The sequence below is a fragment of the Scyliorhinus canicula genome, chromosome 5, assembly GCF_902713615.1.
Source record: "Scyliorhinus canicula chromosome 5, sScyCan1.1, whole genome shotgun sequence".
NCBI lineage: Eukaryota > Metazoa > Chordata > Chondrichthyes > Carcharhiniformes > Scyliorhinidae > Scyliorhinus > Scyliorhinus canicula.
In genome coordinates this window covers 217,538,373-217,558,515 of record NC_052150.1, presented here as the reverse complement: position 1 = coordinate 217,558,515, position 20,143 = coordinate 217,538,373, and the positions used below count along the sequence as shown (strand labels likewise).

At 51.2% G+C, this 20,143-nt stretch overlaps 1 protein-coding gene across 4 annotated transcripts in view; it reads left to right on the top strand.

Moving 5' to 3' along the window:
• The window catches only part of gjc2 (gap junction protein gamma 2), a 390,394-nt gene that overhangs the window by 57,024 nt on the left and 313,227 nt on the right, over positions 1 to 20,143 (top strand). For 3 of the 4 annotated variants that reach the window (XM_038798502.1, XM_038798504.1, XM_038798501.1), the window contains exon 2: positions 5,352 to 5,449. The exons of the other annotated variant lie outside the window; for it this stretch is intronic. The gene's annotated coding sequence lies outside the window, so the exon portion shown is untranslated. The remainder of the gene's footprint in view (positions 1 to 5,351; positions 5,450 to 20,143) is intronic. 4 annotated transcript variants of the gene reach the window in all.

The following is a 20,143-nucleotide window of genomic DNA, read 5'->3' as shown; positions in this document are numbered from 1 at the left end:
GTTCCCAGACCTGCATCCTGGGGGAGGACACTCCAGCTTCGTAGTTTATGTTGGCACAACACAGGAGGAAACATTGGTTATAAGCTCTCATTTGATTGGTAAAGAGCATGATGTGCCAGGAGTTACTTCTGACAGTTGAAGAGGTCAACGCATCTCATTGAATAGCTACTGGCTACCTGAAGCTGGGCAGCCGTGAGTATGTTGGGTGCTCTCCCGTCATGGCCTACTTGCTATAATGGGTGCTTGGAGCTCGGGCGTCATCCTTCAACAGCCAGGTTGCTAATCTATGCATGAGAAAAGACGAACGCAATAAAGAAGACAATGGTCTTTCACATTGTGAGCTGGAACGTAAGACCAGGCATCCTGGCCAAACCGATGGTCCTCTGCAGGTTGATGACACACGCAAGACACCCATGATTGATAAAGAACGTACAAGGCTCAATGCGGACATTGCTGCGCTGCAAGAAACTAGGCTCGCTCAAAGTGGATCCTTAAAGAGAAATACTATGGGCGGGATTCTCCGACTTACCACACACATTTTCTGGTGAGGCGCGCTCCCGCTGGCAGCGGGATCCTTCTTCCCCACAGCCTGCCAATGGTTTTTCCCATTGTGGGCACCCCCCGCCGTGGGGAAATCCACGGGCATGAGTGCACTACCAGGGAAGCGGAGGATCCCGCCGATAGAGAATCCAGCCTAATGTTCTGGCAGGGGAAATGCAAGATAACACACAAGTATGGAATAAATTTTGCAGTAAAAAAGCACTCTACTTGTGATGACTCAACCCGTCACAGAAGGCTCAGAAACACTTCTTTTTCTTTGCTTGTCAATAATAATAATAATCTTTATTAGTGTCACAAGTAGGCTTACATTAACACTGCAATGAGGTTACTGTGAAAATCCCCTTGTCCAATTCACCTAACAAGCACATCTTTTGCGGCTTGTGAGAGGAAACCGAAGCACCCGGAGGGAACCCACTCAGACACAGGGAGAACGTGCAGACTCCGCACAGACAGTGACCCGAATCAAACCTGGGACCCTGGTTCTATGAAGCAATAGTGCTAACCACTGTGCTATCGTGCTGCCCATAACCAACAACGATGGGCTGAGTTGGGCCTCATGTGCATCTATGCCCTGACACTCACCTCCACCCAGATGTCAAGGATCAATTCTGTGAGCCATTTAATGCTGACATCAGCAGAACTCCCAGCATCAAGGCACTCTATCTTCGAGGGAGCTTCAGTGGGTAATGACTACACAGTATGTCGGGCATTAGGGAACTGAAAGGATGAATGTAAATGAATAGAGTTTTCTAGAAACTTCCAAGATCACTCCACTGGCACCAGCAATATCACATCACCACCCTCAACAGTGCCCTCATCACTCGTAGCACTCACAGTGCTGACTGTGACATTGACTATTTCCTGATGTGCAGTAAGATCAGACTTCTGCCAAGAAAATTACACCACCACAAGAACAAAGGTCATCTATGGATTATCACTTGCTGGACTACTGATCCAGAAAGGATTCGGTGTTTCCTCAAAATCCTCGATCAGGGTTTGTTGGACAAAAGAAGCCTAAGGCCAGAATGTGGTATATATCAATTTTAAAATATTTTTATTCTCTCTTTTCACATTTTCTCCCAAACTTACACCCAACAATAAACAATAATCAGTAACGAATGCAATGTAATTCCCATATCAATAACAACGATCCCATCCTCCCACCAATCCCCCAAACATTACCCCGCATGTTACCATAAACAAATGACTAAAGGAATTAGGAATCAGCCACAGTCACCATTAACGCATACAGTCACCCCCCCACCAATTTTCGATGTAATCCAATTCTCGAAAGTGCATAATGATTAACGCCCATGAATAGCAAAATCCCTCCATCCTTCCCCTCAGTTCAAATTTGACCTTTCCAAGCATTAAGAATTCCAGCAGCCCCCCCCCCCCCCCCCCACAGGGCCACAGGGTGGAGAGGTTTATCTCCATTCGCCTGTGGTGGTTCAGAGGAATGTTGATGGCTTGGAGAATTATTGGACTGAAATGAAGCCATTTATTGCAACAAAGAGGAGAGTCCTCATGAAATAGAAGCAAGACTCCAGCAAACAAAAACTGCCTGAATCAAGACTTGTGCAGACTGCTTGGCCAATCGATACTGGCTGGAACTTGGAAGATGATGAGGGGGGTAGATGGAGTGGACGTTCAGAGAATATTTCCTCGGGTGGATGTAGCTGTGACATTTTCTCACTTCGGCAGTTACGACAGTTACAGAAGTTACATGGACAGGACCGACCACTCTATATTGGCATAATTGGCCTCACCCAGGCTTGAAAGTTCCTAAAGTGTCCGATTCCACTATCATAGCAGGCAGTCCATTCCAGGGTGGGAGATATAGGAGGGATATCCGAGGTAGGTTCTTTACTCAGAGTGGTTACGGTGTGGAATGGACTGCCTGCTATGATAGTGGAGTCGGACACTTTAGGAACTTTTAAGCGGTTATTGGATAGGCACATGGAGCACACCAGAATGACGGGAAGTGGGATAGCTTGATCTTGGTTTCGGACAATGCTCAGCACAACATCGAGGGCCGAAGGGCCTGTTCTGTGCTGTACTGTTCTATGTTCTATGTGTGGCTTCAGAGCTGCCAGGTCAATGGTTGACATTTTCTCACTTCGGCAGTTACGACAGTTACAGAAGTTCCATGGACAGGACCGACCACTCTATATTGGCATAATTGGCCTCATCCAGGTCTTCCATCCCGTTAGCAGAGATGTGCTCTTTAAGTTGCTATGGAAAATAGGCTGTCTGTCTGAACCCCCAGGCTTCATTTCTTCTTTCCATGTGAGTTGCATCAGTTACAATGGAGCAACATCGGATGGTTGTCAGCAAGTCAACTTTTAAGATCAACTGTGTTCTGGCGTTAACTCTCTTTGGTATATTTTCCTCTATGCTGCAATTGTATGCTTTCAGCGACTCAAGTGATGGCGTCTATCTGCGTGCCCGACCTGACGGCAAGCGGTTGAACTTGGCAAGACCTCACGCCAATACCAGGACCCCGGGGGCCCGCTCGCACCGCTGATCCCGCCGTTACAGAGGTGGTTCAAACCACGGCGGCGGGAGAGGCCTCCCAGCGGCGGGACTTCGGCCCATCCGGGCCGGAGAATCACCGCAGGGGCCTTGCCGATTGGAGTGCCGAGATTCCTGCCGCCACCACTTCCCGGGTGGCGGAGAATCTCTGCCACGGCGGGGTCCGGATTTTCGGCGGCCCAAGGCGATTCTCCGACCCTGCTGGGGGTCGGAGAATTTCGCCCATGGAAACACACCAGCGTGCAAGGATCCCCAGCACATTTGCCTTCTTGACTCAAGAAGCGACTCCGTTAAATTTCGGCTAGCTGGGGGGAACGAGCTACGGTACCTGCAGCTCAAAAACTTCCTACGAAAGGAGACAAGGACGTACTCACAACCGCCACGACAGACACTACTGGAAGGCCTACTGGACGCAAGTATCCTAGAGAAAGGGAACTGTAGCGACATGTATGACCGACTGGTAGAAAGGGACGACACTGTACTGGACGCAACAAGAATGAAATGGGAGGACGACCTGGGGATTGAGATAGGGTGGGGCTCTGGAGCGAAGCACTGCATAGGGTCAACTCCACCTCCACGTGCGCAAGGCTCAGCCTGACGCAACTAAAAGTGGTACATAGAGCCCACTTAACAAGAAACCGTATGAGTAGGTTCTTCCCGGAGGTGGAGGACAGATGTGAACGGTGCCAAAGAGGCCCGGCCAACCACGCCCACATGTTCTGGTCTTGCCCCAGACTTGTGGAGTACCGGACAGCCTTCTTCGAGGCTATGTCCAAAGTGGTGGGGGTGAGGGTGGAGCCATGCCCGATAGTGGCGGTCTTCGGGGTTTCAGACCAGCCAGATCTATTCCTGGGGAGGAGGGCGGACACCCTTGCCTTTGCCTCCCTGATCGCCCGCCGTAGAATCCTGTTTGGCTGGCGGTCAGCAGCACCGCCCAGAGCTGCAGACTGGCTGTCCGACCTCTCGGTATCTCTCCAAATGGAGAAAATCAAATTCGCCATCCGAGGGTCAGACGACGGCTTCCACAGAACGTGAGAGCCATTCATGCAACTGTTCCGGGACCTGTTTGTGGCCAATGTACAAGAGGAAGAATAGTCGGGTGGCCAAGAAGCAGGGGAAAATGGACGGGAATCGGGGGAAGGTAGCCGGGGGGGGGGGGGGGGGGGGGGCTACGGGTTCGTTATGGGGGTTTGATGGCTAGCTAAGGCCCAAAACCAAACTATAAATAAATGCCTATAAACATGTGCCTCGGCCATATTGGGGAATGTAAAATATGTATGCCGGCTAAAGGGGGCGGCCACAGTTGTTATTATGAAGATGCTTACCTGTAAATATACATGTTAATTTTTGCGTGTTTTTTTTTTCTCTCTAATAATTTGTAATTTGTTGGATATAAAATATGAAAACTCAATAAAAAAACATTTTATTAAAAAAAAGAAGCGACTCCATTGATTCGGTCATGTGCGCCAATTGGATGACGCCTGCAATCCCAAAGATATGCTCTGTGGCAACCTTTGCTATCGTCACAAGACTTAGCAGGTCGCCCACGTCTGTGATACAAACACATCTGTAAGTGAGACCCTAAATTGCCTGGGATTGGAGTGGGTGCCTGGAGCCGAGCAATGACTTTCTGTGCATCTGGTCAGCAGCTGTTGGCAAGAGTGTGGAAAAAGCAGAAGACAAAATAAATGACCAGATGGCAGAAAAGAAAGCCCGCTGGAAGGAAAAAAAATCAGTTGACGTCGCTCCACGCTATTCATCTGTATCCGCAGCGGATGGGACTGCAATTCACGGATTGGCCCCCACAGCCACACAGACAATGTTCAATCCAAAAGTGACACACGCCCTGGGCGCAGTCCATCATCTGAGACAGATGGATGCCAAATATTGTCCTACAGTTTCAAATCAAAAGTGGTAAATTTTCTTGGATTTGATACAAATGAAGGCAATAATTCTTATTTTTCCTTGCTTTCAATTTTAATTTGTCTTACATTGAATTTTAAAAAGCATTATGCAGCTAGTGTCTGGTTCTATGCTGTACCCCTGTGACATTGGACAAATGCATACATCTGACCTTTTTCAATGGAATTTGAACAAAAGCTCCAATTCAGAAAAGTGCTCAGTGTTACAGATTCCTCGGTTGAACAATGCAACCATTACGAAGATCCAGAATTCAAGTATATTCTATTGTGCTTGGTGGTGAGTGGATGTCTTGGCAAATTCCAATAATACACTATTGTTTCTATTTGTTTAAGGTCCAGTACCAGCTGAAAAGTTCCATAGCCAGTGAAGTGCTTTGGAAAGAGAGACCTGCAAACGAACAGAGTAATTTCATCTTTCTTAATGTAGGAAAGTAAGTTGTTTTTCATCCCTCTCTCTCATTTGGCACCTGGATTAAGTGTAAATTATATTATGATGTAATATTCTCAGTAATTCTTAAAACATGTGAGTAGTAATTGACCGTTGTTAGGAACGCTATGTTTGGCAATGTTTCTGCAAGAAAATACTTGAAATATACTTGTATTGGTGTGATTGAGAGATAAGTAGGATTGAACAATAATACAGCAAGTTATTTGGTCTTTCCATTTCTAAATGCAGAATTGTTCTCGGATGAAATAATAAAATGCAAAGCCCTTTGTCGACATTGAGCAGGCATTTTGTCTCTCGGCTTATCTTTGTACGCAGATTGAAGGTAATGGTACTGCAAGCTTGGTGTAAGAATTAGCACAGGAAAATGGAGGAAGAATCAATTTTGTTCAAAGAAAAGTCAACATCTATAAATAAGCCGCATGTTCTGATGAAAGGTCAGCTCAACCTGAAATGTTAAATGTTGTTCGCCGCACAGGCTGCCTGACCAGCTGAATATTTCCAGAGGGGGAGAGGTCACTCGAGAGGCCACTGCCCTGAGAGGGGCAGCTAATCAGGGAGGGTTCCAAAGGCCACATTGCAGGTGTCCTCTGGTTGGAGTGAACTCTGCTGATCCCCTTGTTCCTCTGCAGTGGGGCAGTGCTTCTCAGGTGCCAACATCTGGTGGGCCCTGATTGAGCTTGGCCATGCCCATTTGTTTTATGAAATAGCAGGGGTATGAAGGGGCCCAGAGGGCAGCCTGGACAGGCTCTCCAATGACTACAGGCTGTCTGAGCATTCAAAGGACACAGGCAGCACTCAGCAAAGTGAACAGCCAGGGGCCTGTAAGGAGCACCAAAGGAGTGCATTTAAAAGACAAACTGCAACACTGGCTGTCTGAGTTAGGCCACCCCAAACCAGAGGGGGACGCCCCGGGCAGCCACCCTCCAGCAAGACTGACAATTTTCAAGGGTTTTTCAGTTCTTTTACTGTTCCACTGCACAGCCATGGAGCCCAGGTCCCATTTGTAAGTGCTTGTACCAATTCACGTCGGCGTGACATTCGCCTAAGAGGGGCGGAGAATCCAAAAAGGTAGAGCATACTGTGTCCAACCTGCTAATGAAATTAAAATCCATGTAAATTATGGTTTTGCATGGACTTTAAAAATGAAATGAAATGAAAATCGCTTATTGTCACAAGTAGGCTTCAAATGCAGTTACTGTGAAAATCCCCTAGTCGCCACATTCTGGCGCCTGTTCGGGGAGGCTGGCATGGGAAGTAAACCGTACTGCTGGCCTGCCTTGGTCTGCTTTCAAAGCCAGTGATTTAGCCCTGTGCTAAACCAGCCCCTAAACTTGCTGGTACGGGATCCAAATTGCGCTATCGGCGTTGTAATGATATAGAGAACATAGAACAGTACAGCACAGAACAGGCCCTTCGGCCCTCAATCTTGTGCCGAGCCATGATCACCCTACTCAAACCCACGTATCCACCCTATACCCGTAACCCAACAACCCCCCCAACCTTACTTTTATTAGGACACTACGGGCAATTTAGCATGGCCAATCCACCTAACCCGCACATCTTTGGACTGTGGGAGGAAACCGGAGCACCCGGAGGAAACCCACGCACACAGGGGGAGGACGTGCAGACTCCACACAGACAGTGACCCAGCCGGGAATCGAACCTGGGACCCTGGAGTTGTGAAGCATTTATGCTAACCACCATGCTACCCTGCTGCCCACATATGTATATAGATATACCAGTGAAGGGTTAATTATTACATCTCAGTGTAATTCAAACACTAGAGGGCACCACCAGCTCCCAGTATAAATATTAGACCTCAGGGAATCTGGGTAGTGTTAGCAGAGGAGAGAGATTGATCATAGCTCAAGGACTAGTTTAGATTAGAGAGAAGTAGCATGAGGACATCATTAGTTAATACTTAATTATAGATTAATGTTTAACAGACTCAATCTTACTTTGTTAATAGTTATAGCTCTGTAGAGTGTACAAACTCTCTTTAATTTAATCGCTATTCATTAAATCAGTTTTGATTCAAGTTAAAGATTGGTGGTTTCTTTATCATCAGCTTATGAGACCATTCTGGATCACGAGGCAAAGAGTAACAACATATTACCACAAAGTGTAATATAACATGGTACCAGGAATGTCTACTGAAGCTAACTAGTTTAGTTTAGTAAGAATCTAGTGTAGAAAACTGAGAAGTTATTCGATTTGCGAAGCACCAACCTGTGACTGCAGAACTTCGACGAATCCAGGATCGATGGACAAAGCTCAAGCTCCACGACAACTAAGGATCACCGGTAAACTTGATGTAAACTGGCGGGTGTACAAGCAGCAGTTTCAAATGTATTTGAGGCTTCCTATTTGAATAATGCTACCGATGCATGTAAAATAGCACTTCTATTCATTATGGCTGGTCCACATGCCATTGAAATCTATAACTCTTCCCAATATACGGCAGCACAAGATAAAACTAAGTTTGAAGTAATAGTTGCAAAGTTTGATCATCATTGCAAAATTCAAACGAATGAAACCTTTTAGCGTTTTATTTTCAACAAGCAAGACAAGCGTGAATCAATTGATTGCTTTGTTACTGACCTTAGACTTCTAGCTCAATCTTGTAACTTCTCCGTATTGAATGATTCCATGATCAGAGACCAAATTGCCTTTGGTATAATTGATGAAAAGCTCAGAGAACGATTGCTGAGGCTAAACGATCTCATGCTTGAAAATGCGATTGAAATGTTATTGAAAAGTCAGTACCATAAATTTTTTCTCCATGAAAAGGTCGCGAAAACAAACCTCAAGCTAGAATGTGTTAAGGCAGTGTTGCAGATGAAGAAAATGCGCGTTTCGGCAGCCATCTTGCGCGCCCGTATTCTTTCCCTACACATGCACTTAATTAAAAGATGCGAGATGGACGAAGACCGATCTGCGCATGCGTGAAGAAGTATGGTGCGCAATGACGTATACATCATGACGTGTGGATGGTGTGGAACCTCCCATTTTCAAAAAAAATGCCCTTCTCCAGGAAATGCTCACAATGTCGCAAGCAAAACCACTTTGCTGCTCAGTGCAGATCCACACACGCATTTAAATCTGTGAATTCAAATTCAAGACAGAATGTGAGAAGTGTAGAATCTAAGGTAGAAGGTTTTGAAAAAAAAATTTCCAAGGATACTGATGTTTATTCTTTGGAAGACACTTTCTTTGTCGGCATCGTAGAGAAGTATGATAGAACCACAGAAGTTTCACCTCTCAAGACAGTCCACTCCATCAATTTTGATACAGAATGGAACAAGTCAATGATTATCCAATCAATTTTAAGCTGGATACAGGCATTTCTGCCAATTTGCTGACCAAGTTTGAAAGCTAAATAAAACCACTAAAATAAATCAATCAGCTTGTCAACTATGCGACTACAATGGCAATGTAATCACATCAATTGGATTTTGCAACTTGTTATTTTCCAATAATGATTCAGTGATTTCTCTAATATTTGCGACAGCTGATTCAAACAAGTCTTCACTCTAAGGCGCGCAAGTCTGTAAGGATTTACACCTAATTCAGAGGATGTATAGTGCGACTTCATCTCAACCAATGATTCAAGACGACATTCAAGGGATTCTGGATCAATTTCCAGATGTCTTCGAAAGCATGGGTATTCTTCCCTACAAGCACAGAATTCTGTTACAGGTGGGTGCCAAACCTGTGGTACACCCTCTGAGGACAGTTCCTGTTTCACTTAGAGAAAGATTGAAACTTGAACTCGCAAGGTTACAACATCAAGACATTATTTCAAGAATCACTGAACCGACTGACTGGGTCAGCTCTATGGTTTGTGTGAAGAAACCTTCTGGTGATTTGAGGATATGCATAGACCCCAAAGATCTAAACAAGAATATTAAGAGAGAGCACTATCACATTCCCATGAGAGAGGAAATCACTCGTAAAATGGCAAATGCACGGATCTTTTCCAAATTGGATGCATCAAGAAAATTCTGGCAGATGCAACTTGGTGAATCTAGTAGAAAGTTATGTACTTTCAACATGCCTTTTGGTAGGTTCTGTTTTAACAGGATTCCATTTGAGATCATCTCGGCGTCAGATCTTCCATTGTGTTATGGAACAGATGACTGAGGTTATCGAAGGTGTTCGTGTTTATGTAGACAACATAATCATTTGGTCATCTACACAAGAACACATCTCAAGATTACAAAAGGTATTTCAAAGAGTGCACAAGTATGGTCTGAAATTGAATAGAACCAAATGTAGTTTTGGTATTTCGACTCTGAAGGTCCTTGGAGACCAGGGGCTGGATTCTCTGAAAACCGGCGCGATGGCCGGGAACCGGCGGCACAAACGGCGTGGATCACTGCGGCGTCGGGACCCCCCAAACGTCGCGAAGTCTCCGGGGCCGAATGGGCTAGCAGTGGCGTGACGGTATTCGTGACGGCGTCACCCGCCGTGGATGCACCGCGTCACTTCACGCCGTAATTAACGGCGCGCAGCGTCACAGCACAAAAGACGCTCCCCCCCGGAAGACCCGCGAAGATGGCCGCCCGCCACGCAGCCCTGAGGTTCCAGGAGCGCGAAATCGAGGCGCTTCTGGACGCAGTACAGGAAAGGAGGGAGGCCCTGTACCCGGACATGGCTGCAGGGTCGCCCCACGCCACAGCCGGTGCCTGTGGAGGGAGGTGGCAGAGGCCGTCAGCGCTGTGGCTGTGACACCGAGGACAGGCACCCAGTGCCACAAGAAGGTGAACGACCTCGTCAGGGCAGCCAGGGTGAGCCCCCCCCGATGTGTGGTACACCCTAACGCTAACCCAACCCTAACCCTAATGTGCTGCGCACCTCTGCCAGTATACGCGCAACTGCTGGCGTGCATTCATATACCTGTCTAACACTGTTGCCCGTTACCCCTGCCGTCCAGCCGCCCGCCCCCCACAGGAGAGGTGTGCAGAGAACAACAGGGAACATCAGAGGACTGGAGGGGGCCCAGCTTATGAGGGACCACTCACCATCCATGAGGAAAGGGCCCTGGAACTGGCAGGCGGACCTGAGGACCGGGAGGTTGCCGATGCAGAGGTCGGGGGCCCGCCAGCAAGTGAGTCACTCACGGCTCTCCCCCATATCACTCCTCCCCCATATCCCCCCCCTTCCCCATATCCCCCCCTTCCCCATATCCCCCGATCACCGCCCGCGTGTCTAACCATGTAGACTGTATTGTGTATTGCAGGACCAAACGTCGAGGCACCCGGCCCCGCGGATGCCGACCGCCCGCAGGACGCCCCAGGGCGGCCACGAGAGAGGGAGAGACCCAGATCAACAGGAAGACGACGCCCCCGTCTCGTGCAGGTGCGGCGACACAGGTGTGTGACACCCAGTGACGAGGGGAGCAGCCACAGGCTCCCGTCGCAGCCGAGCCAGGACAGCCCTACCCAGGACAGCCCTACCCAGGAAAGCCCTACCCAGGACACCCCTACCCAGTACAGCCCAACCCAGGACAGCCCTACCCAGGACACTGACACACATAACACCGAAATACAGGACAGTGAGACACAGCGGACGGGTGGAGACGAGGCGCCACCCCAGGGGACCATGAACTCGGAGTCGGACAATGCGCACGACACAACGCCACTGCTTTCTCCAACACCCTCCACTATCGCAGAGACACTCACGTCGGTTGGGCACTTTAGTGATGAGGCGTCTGGCACACTCACTGGTGCGCAAAACACAGCCGTACCGGTACAGCAGGTGGAGGTAGGAGCAGCAGAGGGGCCTGGAGATCGGAGGGCATCCTGGCGCAAGCGAACATCTGCCGCCCAGACGGGTCCTGGGTTCCTGGAGTTACCACACCCACCCATAGACCCAATGCAGCCACCAAACCTGGGCCGAAGTAAGAGGATGATGGCTGGCTTGCAGCAGCTGCAGACGCAGGTGGAGGAAAGTCCACCCGCATCCAGGAGCTGGGAGTGGTGCCGGTCATGTGTGCCACCTAGGCCGAAACCGCATGGGTGGCATCCATGGTGGAGGCAATGGGTGCGATGGTGTCAGACATGCGGAGCAGGATGCGAGGCCTGGTACATTCCGTGAAGGCGGCGTGTAGAACAGTATAACAGTACAGCACAGAACAGGCCCTTCAGCCCTCGATGTTGTGCCGGGCAATGATCACCCTACTCAAACCCATGTATCCACCCTATACCCGTAACCCAACAACCCCCCCCCCCCCCCCCTTAACCTTTTTAGGACACTATGGGCAATTTAGCATGACCAATCCACCTAACCCGCACATCTTTGGACTGTGGGAGGAAACCGGAGCACCCGGAGGAAACCCACGCACACACGGGGAGGACGTGCAGATTCCGCACAGACAGTGACCCAGCCGGGAACCGAACCTGGGACCCTGGAGCTGTGAAGCATTTATGCTAACCACCATGCTACCGTGCTGCCACGTGTGTGGCCCAGGACTTGGCTTCCCTCTCACAGGAAGCCATGAGCCAGAGCCAGCGGCAGATGGCAGACGCGCTCAACGCCGTGGCCCAGTCTCTGCAGGCCATGGCACAGTCTCAGCAGGCCATCACTGAGGGCATCGGCGCCATTGCCCATGTGGTAGCCGGCGTCGCACGGTCACAGACAGGGATGGGCAACTCCCTGAGCTCGATGGCTGCAAACCTCCAGACCCTTGTTGATACCAGCACAGGCCTCCAGGACTAGCAGTGCCAGGTGTTTGGGGGGGGGGGGGGGGGGGGGTGCGTCGGATGGCCGGTCCGTTCACACCCCCGACTATGTAGAAGCCCGGGGGCCATCGAGCACCCTGAGAGAAGAGGAGGTGCGGGGGCCCATCCTGGGTCCCCCTGTAGGATCCTCATGCAGGATAATCATGCGGTGATCGCAGCCCACCTGGATGTTCATGGAATAGGTCCCCTTCCTATTGGTGAACACTGCAGGTGGCCGCACGGCGACGTGTATCCCATCGATCGCGCCCTGGACCATGGGAAAACCGGCCACGGCAGAGAAGCCCACGGCCAGGGCATCCTGGCTCGCCTGGTACACAGGGAACCGGATGTAGCGGTCCGCAATGGCATAAAGGATGCCTGTCACTGCCCGGATGCACCGGTGCACTGATGTATGCGAGATGCCGGACAGATCCCCACTCGGCGCCTGGAATGACCCCGTGGCATAAAAGTTCAGGGCCACCGTAACCTTGACGGACACGGGGAGAGGGTGTCTCCCCCCAGTGCCATGCAGTGCCAGGTGTCCCAGCAGGTTGCGGATGTATGCCACGGTTTCCCGGCTTATCCGGAGTCTCCTCCTGCATTCCCGGTCCGTGAGGTCCTGGTACGATGAACGGGGCTGGTACATGCGGGACCTCCTCCAGCGTCTCCGTGGCGCCACAACGTCCTCCACCCTCTCCTCGTGCTCCACCACCTCTTCGTGCTCCCCCTGCTCCTCCTCCTCCTCCTCGTCCTGTCGGGCGGGTTGCCCTCCAGCCTGGGCACCTGCCGCTCTGCGGCATGCTCCTCTGCGGCAGCCTGCGCCGCTGTGGTAGCCTGTGCCGCCTCTCTGGCACGTACCTCCTGCTGCTCCTCCTCCAGGGCAACATGCAGAATAGCGGCTGCCGCCACAGTGGCCAACATCTCTGCCTGATCCTAAAACATGACGGTCTGCAGCAGAGGGGGGGGAAAAACGACAACATGTCATCATTGCCCGGACATGCCCCCCCCCTTGGGCAGCCAGGTGCCATGGGCTGCATGGGCGCGACTGTTGGAGGATGGCACCTGGGCAGGCGGACGACCCCCCCCCCCCCCTTTCCCGTCACTGTTTCCCATCCCCGGCACTCGCTCTCTTTCCCCCCCCCCTCCCGGCACTGCCCCCCCCCCCCCCCCCCCCCCCCCCCCGGCACTGTCCCCCCTCCCCAGCACTCGCTCTCTCCCCCCCCCCCCCGGCACTCACTCTCCCCCCCTTCTCCGGCACATCGCTGTACTCCCCCCCCTTCCCGGCACTCGCTCTCTCCCCGGCACTCACTCTCCCTCCCCCCTCCCCGGCACTCGCTCTCTCCCCCCCTCCCCGGCACTCGCTCTCCCCCCGGCACTCGCTCTCTCCCTGGCACTCGCTCTCTCCCCCCCTCCCGGCACTCGCTCTCTCCCCCCCTCCCCGGCACTCGCTCTCTCCCCGGCACTCGCTCTCTCCCCGGCACTCGCTCTCTCCCACCCTCCCCGGCACTCACTCTCTCCCCCCCTCCCCGGCACTCGCTCTCATCCCCGGCACTCGCTCTCCCCCCCCTCCCCGGCACTCGCTCTCTCCCCGGCACTCACTCTCTCCCCCCCTCCCCGGCACTCACTCTCTCCCCCCCTCCCCGGCACTCGCTCTCTCCCCGGCACTCGCTCTCTCACCCCCCTCCCCGGCACTCGCTCTCTTCCCCCCTCCCAGCACTGTCCCCCCTCCCTAGCACTCGCTCTCTTCCTCCCTCCCCGGCATCCGCACTGTTTTCCCCCCCTCCCCGGCACTCACACTCTCCCCCCCCTCCCCGGCACTCGCTCTCTTTCTCTCTCTCTCTCTCTCTCTCTCTCCCCCCTCCCCGGCACTCGCTCTCTCCCCCCCACCCCCCCGGCACTCGCTCTCTCCCCCCCTCCCCGGCATCCTCACTGTTCCCCCCACTCCCCGGCACTCACTCTCTCCCCCCCCTTCCCCGACATTCGCTCTCTCCCCGGCACTCGCTCTCTCCCCCCCTCCCGGCATTCACTCTCTCCCCCCCTCCCCGGCACTCGCTCTCTCCCCGGCACTCACTCTCTCCCCCCCCTTCCCCGACATTCGCTCTCTCCCCGGCACTCGCTCTCTCCCCTCCTCCCCGGCACTCACTCTCTCCCCCCTCCCCGGCACTCGCTCTCTCCCCGGTACTCGCTCTCTCCCCCCCTCCCCGGCACTCACTCTCTCCCCCCCCCCCCGGCACTCGCTCTCCTCCCCGGCACTCACTCTCTCCCCCCCTCCCCGGCACTCGCTCTCTTCCCCCCTCCCAGCACTGTCCCCCCTCCCCAGCACTCGCTCTCTTCCTCCCTCCCCGGCATCCGCACTGTTTTCCCCCCCTCCCCGGCATCCGCACTGTTTTCCCCCCCTCCCCGGCACTCACTCTCTCCCCCCCCCTCCCCGGCACTCACTCTCTTTCTCTCCCCCCCCCCTTCCCGGCACTCGCTCTCCCCCCCCACCCCCACCGGCACTCGCTCTCTTCCCCCCTCCCGGCACTGTCCCCCCTCCCCAGCACTTGCACTCTTTCCCCCCTCCCCGGCGCTGTCCCCCCCCGGCACTCGCTCTCTCTTCCCCCCCCCACCGCCCCCCTCCCCGGCACTCGCGCTCTCCCCCCCTCCCCGGCACTGTCCCCCCTCCTCCCCGGCACTGTTCCCCCCCTCCCCGGCACTGTTCCCCCCCTCCACTGGCACTGTCCCCCCCTCCCCGGCACTGTTCCCCCCCCCTCCCCTGGCACTGCCCCCCTCCCCACTCAACCGGCACTAGCTCTCTCCTCCCCTCCCCGGCACTGTTCCCCCCCCTCCCCGGCACTGTTCCCCCCCCTCCCCTGGCACTGTCCCCCCCCCCTCCCCGGCACTGTTCCCCCCCCCCCTCCCCTGGCACTGGCCCCCCTCCCCACTCTCCGGCACTAGCTCACTCTCCTCCCCTCCCCGGCACTCCCCCCCCCCCCCCCCCCCCCCCACCGGCACTCGCTCTCTTCCCTCCTCCCGGCACTGTCCCCCCTCCCCAGCACTCTCACTCTTCCCCCCTCCCCGGCGCTGTCCCCCCCCGGCACTCGCTCTCTCCCCCCCTCCCCGGCATCCTCACTGTTCCCCCCCACTCCCCGGCACTCACTCTCTCCCCCCTTCCCCGGCATTCGCTCTCTCCCCCCCCCCCCCCCCCCGGCACTCGCGCTCTCCTCCCCCCTCCCCGGCACTCGTGCTCTCCCCCCCCTCCCCGGCACTGTCCCCCCCCCCCTCCCCGGCACTGTTCCCCCCCTCCCCGGCACTGTTCCCCCCCTCCCCTGGCACTGTCTCCCCCCCCTCCCCCGGCACTGCCCCCCCTCCCCCCTCCCCGGCACTAGCTCTCTCCTCCCCTCCCTGGCACTCCCCCCCCCCCCCCCCCCCCCCCCCCCCCCCACAGACTGCGGCCACGCCATCACTTTTCCTGTGGCCACCCTACGCCGTGACCTACCTCCACGCTGAACGGCGTCATCCATCAGCACTGGTTGACGCCGTTAAATAGGTGTTTTTATTTACGGCGACGTGACCCATAGACTTCGGCCCATCTGGCCGGGAGAATACGGAAAGCCCCGGGGTCCATAGCGTTGCGCCGGCCCCCGCCATTCTCCGACGCGGGCGGCGGGATTGACGCCTCACCGACTTTTTAACGTTCGGAGACGGCGGGGGCGGGATTCATACCGGCCCCCTACAATTATCCGACCCGGCGAGGGGTCGGAGAATCCTGCCCCAGATTTCTGAACATGGTGTGCGTCCTGACAATGACAAGATTGCTGCCATTCAACAAATGAAAGTTCCAGAGAATAAGAAGGCAGTTCTACGTTTCTTGGGTGTCATGAATTTTTTTGGTTAAATTCATTCCCAACCTTTCATCCAGAACTACTGCTCTCAGAAATCTAATAAAGAAGTCTACCACGTTTGATTGGGCAAACAATCATCAAAAGGAATGGCTCGACTTAAAATCTCAAATAACGACTGCACCTCTTCTTTCGCTCTCCGATCCGAATAGAGAGACAAAAATTTCGACTGATGCAAGCCAGGATGGAATAGTTCTGTTGCAACAGGACGACAACTCGTCATGGTTACCTGTTACCTATGCATCTGGAGCGATGACACCAACAGACCAACGCTATGCACAGATTGAGAAAGAATGTCTTGGTTTACTTACAGGTGTATTAAAGTTTCATGATTATGTTTATGGACTTCCTACCTTTACTGTTGAAACTGATCATAGACCACTTGTACATATCATACAAGAGGATCTAAATGATATGACTCCGCGACTCCAGAGGATCTTGATTAAACTTAGAAGATATGACTTCAACCTCATCTATACTCCAGGAAAAGACTTTATAATTACAGACTTGATAATTCAGAAAGTGAACCTTTGAATTCATTCAACATGTAGAATCTCAAGTATAGCTGTGTGCTGAAAATCTTCCTGCTTCGGATGTGAAAATCAACCTCATCCGTGAAGAAACAAAGAAGGACGCAATGCTTCAACGAGTCAAACACCATCTCAACAATGAGTGGCCGAAAGGGCTTTGTTCCAAGTTCAGGAATATTCAAGAAGATTTAACAGTTGTGGATGGACTGTTACTTCGGCTTGATCGGATAGCTATACCGGTGTCTCTCCGGCCCATGATTCAGAACCAAATTCATGACGGTCACTTAGGCATTGAAAAATGCAAGAGAAGGGCGAGACAAGCTGTTTACTGGCCAAGTATCAATCGGGACATCGCTGATATGGTACTTGGATGTGAAACATGTCAGAAATTTCATCCTGCATATTGCAAGGAGAAACTACGTGCTTTGGAAACATCTCCATGGGCAAAGTTGGCATTGATTTATTTCGGTACAATGGTCGTGATTATGTCCTTATAATCGACGACTATTCCAATTATCCAGAAGTCATGAAGTTATCAGATCTCGCATCCAGGTCTGTCATCAAAGCAAGTAAGGAAACTTTTGTTAGACATTGTATAAAACCACTGTCATGTCTGACAATGGGCCGTGCTTCGACAGTAATGAATGGGCTGAATTCTCTCGAGAGTACAACTTTGCTCACATCACGTCGAGTCCGCATTACCCATAGTCAAATGGTAAAGTGGAGGAAGGAGTTCAGATCATCAAGCAACTTCTTAACAAAGCTTTAGATTCTTCATCAGATTTTAATCTAGTGTTACTATCGTATAGAGCAACTCCTCTTTCGACTGACTGGACTATCACCTGCACAGATGTTAATGAACAGCAATTTGAGAACAACTCTACCATCTATGTCTCTACCCAATCCAGATCATCTGCCCATGATGCAAAAGATGAAACATCAGTGAGAACAACAGAGAATGTATTATGAGCAGCATGCAACCACTCTGGACTCGCTGCTTCCAGCTGATACCATCAGGATCAAGGTAGGTGATGGAGGTTGGTCAGCTCGTGCAAGAGTCATCAGACAAGCAGCACCATGTTCTTACATAGTTCAGTCAGCTGAAGATACAATAGTTTGACGTAATCACCGAGCACTACTAAAACTCAAGCAACACACTAACATTTTTCCCGATTTACAGCTTCATGCAAGTATTTTCCATGATACTTTAACCAACACTCAAGTTCCTGAAGACTCACAGAGAACTGTAAAAACTTCTACGTCACCTCCTCGTGTTTTAAGAAGATCTGCCAGAAGAAGAAGAAAACAGAACAAATTAAATTTGTAAATCACTTATAGTGAACTTTGTGACCATTATTGATTTTTCACTACATTACAAAGTTATATACTGTGGAAGGGAAATTAATGTGAGGATTAGTTGTCCATTTAGAGCATACATTAATTTCTGAACAAAATAAGGTCAGGTAACGGAAAAACATACTGCTTAATATTTTATTCTTGGCCTTATTATGATAACACATTTGTCCTCCCGAAAGATAACAAATGCGTACAAGAATTGTTTTTAAAGCAAGGGCAAAACTTTCATATTTCCTCTTGCATATGTTCCCACGGTTTTATTTCTTCAGAGTTGTTTATTTCACACTATAAATATAATGGTTTTCAACTGCATAATTCAGAGTACTGTGGAATGGCTATTTAGCCAGACCACGGCCCTCTCCACAAATATTTGTGTCAGATAAATTTCCTGAATCGAAGTTCGAAGAATTTGTCTTTATTATAATTTCCACGACATATACATATCATGTATTGTAATAATATTATACATTTTTTCCTTTGTCGTACACAGAAAAGAAATGTTAAAAAAAGGGGATGTAATGATATGTATATAGGTATACTAGTGAAGGGTTATTTATTACATCTCAGTGTAATTCAAAGGGCACCACCAGTTCCCAGTATAAATATTAGATCTCTGGGAATCTTGGATCGTGTCAGCAAAGGAGAGAGATTGATCACAACTCAAGGACTAGTTTAGATTAGAGAGAAGTAGCATGAGGACATCATTAGTTAATAATTATAGATTAATGTTAAACAGACTCAATCTTACTTTAATAATAGTCATAGCTCTGTAGAGTGTCCGAACTCTCTTTAATTTAATCGTTATTCAATAAAGCAGTTTTGCTTCAAGTTAAAGATTGGTGGTTTCTTTATCATCAACTTATTGGACCATTCTGGATCACGAGGCAAAGAGTAACGACATATTACCACAAAGTGTAATATAACAGCCATCAGTGAGGGATCGGAACATGGTATCTGAATCGGCGTCGGGCGCAAACCTCTATTTTTACGGCGATGCTCAGCCTGATCGGGTCGCGAGGCAGCAAATCCCGTTCCAAGAGCTTTGAAACAGAAGCAGAAATAGGCCATTTAGGACATTTTTTTTCCCCAGTTCTCTTTTGCCTCCCTCTGCATTCTTTGTAAACATGATGTGGAGATGCTGCCGTTGGACTGGGGTGGGCACAGTAAGAAGTCTAAACACCAGGTTAAAGTCCAACAGGCTTGCTTCGAATCACTGGATTTTGGAACACAGTTCCTTCCTCAGGTGAATGAAAAGTTAGGTTCCACAAACACACATATAGACAAATTTGATGATACTTTGAATGCGAGTCTTTGCAGGTAATTAAGTCTTTACAAGTCCATATGGTGCGACTGGAGAGAAGGACAATCACAGGTTAAAGAGGTGAGAATTGTCTCAAGCCAGGACAGTTGGTAGGATTTCGCAACAACAGGCCAGATGGTGGGGGTGAATGTAATGCGACATGAATCCAAGGTCCTGGTTGAGGCTGTAATCAAGCATACGGAACCTGGCTATCAGTTTCTGGTTGGGGATTCTGCGTTGTCGTGCGTCCTGAAGGCCACCTTGGAGAACGCTTACCCGAGGATCAGAGGCTGAATGCCCTTGACTGCTGAAATGTTCCCCGACTGGAAGGGAACATTGCTGCCTGGCGATTGTCGTGTGATGTCCGTTCATCCGTTATCGCAGCGTCTGAATGGTCTCGCCAATGTATCAGACCTCGGGACATTCTTTCCTGCAGCATAGGAGGTAGACAACGTTGGCCGAGTCGCAGGAGTATGCACCACGTACCTGGTGGGTGGTATTCTCCCGTGTAATATGTCGTATTTTGAATGGTTGAGGACTCTGGGTCTGTACTCTTGGAGTTTAGAAGGGTGAGGGGGATCTTATTGAAACTTACAGGGTACTGCGTGGCCTGGATAGAGTGGACGTGGAGAGAATGTTTCCACTTGTAGGAAAAACTAGCAGAGGACACAATCTCAGACTAAAGGGACGATCCTTTAAAACAGAGATGAGGAGGAATTTCTTCAGCCAGAGGGTGGTGAATCTGCGGAACTCATTGCCGCAGAAGGCTGTGGAGGCCAAATCACTGAATGTCTTTGAAATAGAGATAGATAGGTTTTTGATCAATAAGAGGGTCAGGGGTTATGGGGAGAAGGCAGGAGAATGGGGATGAGAAAAATATCAGCCATG